We start from the raw sequence: 3491 nt of genomic DNA, 5'->3' as shown, positions 1-3491 counted from the left end.
GGAAAGTTAATTTGTAGGAATGAAAATCATAAGAAGATTATCTTTGACATGAAGGGGCAACGACGAGAGGAGATAAATGAAGAATCTTCTCTCAAGGTGAAAGAGAGGAGGATTGGATCGATGAAACCTCAGAGGAAGAAAGCAGCAGTAGCACTACGGAAGAGAAGTCTTCCATTGAAGTCATGGGGGTAAGATTCAGAGCAAAAGACAAAGAGACACCCTGTCAAGGTTTGGAGGAGGTAGGCTCTCAAGAAGACCAAATTGTGCATGATGAAGAAATGTTTGATGCTACGCTCTCAAAAAATCTTACATCGGAGGAAGGAGAGGAGTTTAAATGTGTACTAAGGAAATTTCCTAGGTTTTTTGCTAAAGATTACACAAATGTGCGCTACAAAGGCTAGGAGTCATCAAGGAGCAAGCACTACTCAAAGAGGTGAGGAAGCTTCTAGTAGCGAGGTTCATATCCTATAGAAATTTCAGAGTGGGTCTCTCCCGTCGTGGTCACTCCCAAGACGAACGGCAAATGGAGGGTGTGTGTGGACTATCGTCCACTCAACGAGGCGACAAAAAGGGACCACTTTCCTCTCCCATTTCAAGATGAGATCCTAAATGAGGTAGCAGGTCATGAGAAGTATACGATATGTGATGGCTACTCTGGTTACTTTCAAATTGGGATTGCATTGGACGATCAATTGAAAACAACCTTCATCACTCCTTGGGGTTGTTATGCTTTCAGAGTCATGCCATTTGGTTTGACCAATGCTCCAGCAACATTTCAACGTTTCATGAACATGGTGTTTAAAGCATTCTTTGGGAAATCCATTAGAGTGTTCATAGATGATTTTTGCATCTATAGCTCTAAGTCGTTGCATGTGCAGAGGGTGGAAGAAGGCTTGAAGAAACTCTATGACATGGGGGGCCAACTCAATCCCGACAAATGTCATATCGGTGAGGATGAAGTAATCTTTCTTGGTCATAAGATTTCTTCCAAAGACATTGAGGTGGATCCCACAAAGGCAAAGGCTCTTATCGATCTACCATCTCTAAAGAGTCTCAAGGAGGCCATCTCATTCATTCAAAAGATGAAGTACATGTCACGCTTCATTCACTTAGCCTCAGAGTTACTTCACCCCTTGCAAAAATTGACTCAACAAGTAGAGTTTGCATGGTCTGATGTGTTTGAGGAGTACTTTTGTAACATTAAAGTCATTTTGTCAGAACTACCAACACTCATGCCTCCTTGTTGGGAGTACACTTTCTTCGTTAGCTCTAGTGTTGGAAAAGGAAATAGTGGGTGCAGTTTTGTTACAGCAAGATCCCCATAGTACTAGGATGCGGCCCATCTACTTTGTTAGTAGGGTCATGAATGTCTTGGAGAAAGGCTACACGGAAGCAGAACTCATGATGCTTGCTCTCATCTTTGCGGCGGTGAGAAAATTAAGATCCTACTTGTTACCAAAACCTTTTGTAATTCTCACTGGTGCAGAAAATTTGTTTCCTTGGGTGTCTTCTCAAATGACTCTCAGCACTAGAATCACAAAGTGGGTTATGGAATTGCAAGAATTCCAATACTCTTTCAAGGTAGAAGATAGTGTGCGTGCACAATTGGCAGGGATTCTCACTTATAGAGTGCATGAAAAGGAGATTAAGGTGCCTGAAGTAAAGACCCTACCATTGCCACCACCCAAAACTATACCTAATGCATTCACCTTGTTCTTAGATGGAGCTTTTAGAAAAGCCACAGGTAAAGCAGGGGGAGGGCTGGTGCTGCTCAACCCAAGTGGAGAGGTAGTTATGAAGGAGAAGGTCAACTTGCCAAGTTCTACTAGCAACAATGAAGCAAAGTACGACATACTACTTCATGGCTTGAAGGTGTGCATCAATCAAGGGATATAACGTCTCTTGGTAAAAGGGGATGCACTTCTTATTGTAAGGCAAATTTTAGGCATTTGGGCATGCAAGAATGAAAGATTAAGGCAAAAGGTTCATGCTATCTGTAGGTTGTTTAATCAATTTGAGGAGGTGCAATTGTATCATATTCCTAGGAAACAAAATGAGGATGCTGATCTACTTGCACAACAAGCTGTTGCATGTGTTAAGAAGGAAATACAAGTAGTCTTGGCTGCAGCGGCTATTAAGCAACCACGGTACCAAGGAATTGAGACACTGGCTCCCATAATGAGCTACATCTTGGAAGGTGAATTCCCACAAGACTTCACAAGGGCACAAAAGAGGAGGCTCATGAAGAGGGCAAGTTCTTTCTTGTTCTTAGAAGGTGCCCTCTACCAAAGAGGAAAAGATCAAGTGTGCACAAGAGTACCAACAACCAAGGAGATTCCAACCATTTTATAAGGTTTGCATGAAGAAGCATGTGGTGGCCATTTTGCTCAAGAACTAACTGTGAAAAAGATTTTGCTTGCTGGGTATGTTTGGCCAAGCTTACATGTGGATGTCCAACATTGGTGTAAGAGCTGTCATAACTGCCAAGTCAATGGTAATAAGAGGTTGCTACATGGTCCATGCGCCAATTAGTCATTGCAAGTGGTCCATTTGAAAAATGGGGCATTGATGCTATGGGCCCACTACCTAGAACTAAAAATGGAAAATTGTACATCTTAGTGGCCATAGACTACATGACTAGGTGGGTGGAGGCTTAGAGTGTGGCAAGGGTGAATGAAAAGACTGTAAGCAAATTTGCTTACACTCATATATGTTGCAAATTTGGCACACCCTTAGAGATTGTTTCTGACAATGGTCTAGGTCTTAGAAAAGGTTTGCTCTCACCGAAGTTTGTGAAGAGCTTCATATTTCACATCGTCATAGCTTACCCTACTATCCCCAATCAAATGGGTTAGTAGAGAAGGCTAATGGTGTCATTGCAGGAATCATAAGGAAGATGGTGAAGAACAAGACAAAGCTTTGGGACGAGTTCCTTGATGGGGCACTATGGGCATACCGGACTACCTACTGAGAAACAACGGGGTTTACGCCCTTTCACTTGGTTTATGGTCAAGAAGCATTGTAGCCTATTGAGCTCAACATTCCAACAATGCGGCTACATGGAAAAGGGCAACTAGGAGATCAAGATGCATGGGTGGATTGACTTCTCACTTTAGTTGAGCCAGAGTGGAAAAGAGAAGCTGCATACGAGTGTTATAGAAGAAAAGCCATGCAAGGAGCAGAGAAGTTCAATGCAACTTTGAAAGACAAGGGCATCAAAGAAGGAGATCTTGTGCTAAGGTATGACAATCGACTTGATAACTGGTTTGATGCCAAGTTTGAAACTAGATGGCAGGGACCATACATTGTCAAGAAGGTTTTCAACTCTATCTATTATCAACTCATGGATTTGGATGGCAAAGAACATTCTAAGAAGGTTAATGGCTACATACTCAAGCCATACTTGAGTTGCATTCTACCGATAGACTTACAAAAGCAACCACAAAAAGGAGATAAAAGGACATGTAAGTTCTGTTGTTTGAGTGATGTCT

General features: G+C 42.2%; 1 pseudogene; it reads left to right on the top strand.

Moving 5' to 3' along the window:
* Nucleotides 1–1548: 1548 nt before the first annotated feature.
* On the top strand, nucleotides 1549–2971 carry LOC147636162 (uncharacterized; annotated as a pseudogene).
* Nucleotides 2972–3491: the final 520 nt, after the last annotated feature.

The sequence above is a fragment of the Cibotium barometz genome, chromosome 8, assembly GCF_041138505.1.
Source record: "Cibotium barometz isolate CiBa-2024 chromosome 8, ASM4113850v1, whole genome shotgun sequence".
Taxonomy (NCBI): domain Eukaryota; kingdom Viridiplantae; phylum Streptophyta; class Polypodiopsida; order Cyatheales; family Cibotiaceae; genus Cibotium; species Cibotium barometz.
Note: the sequence above shows the minus strand (reverse complement) of the source record. Positions and strands in the feature narration are given on the sequence as shown.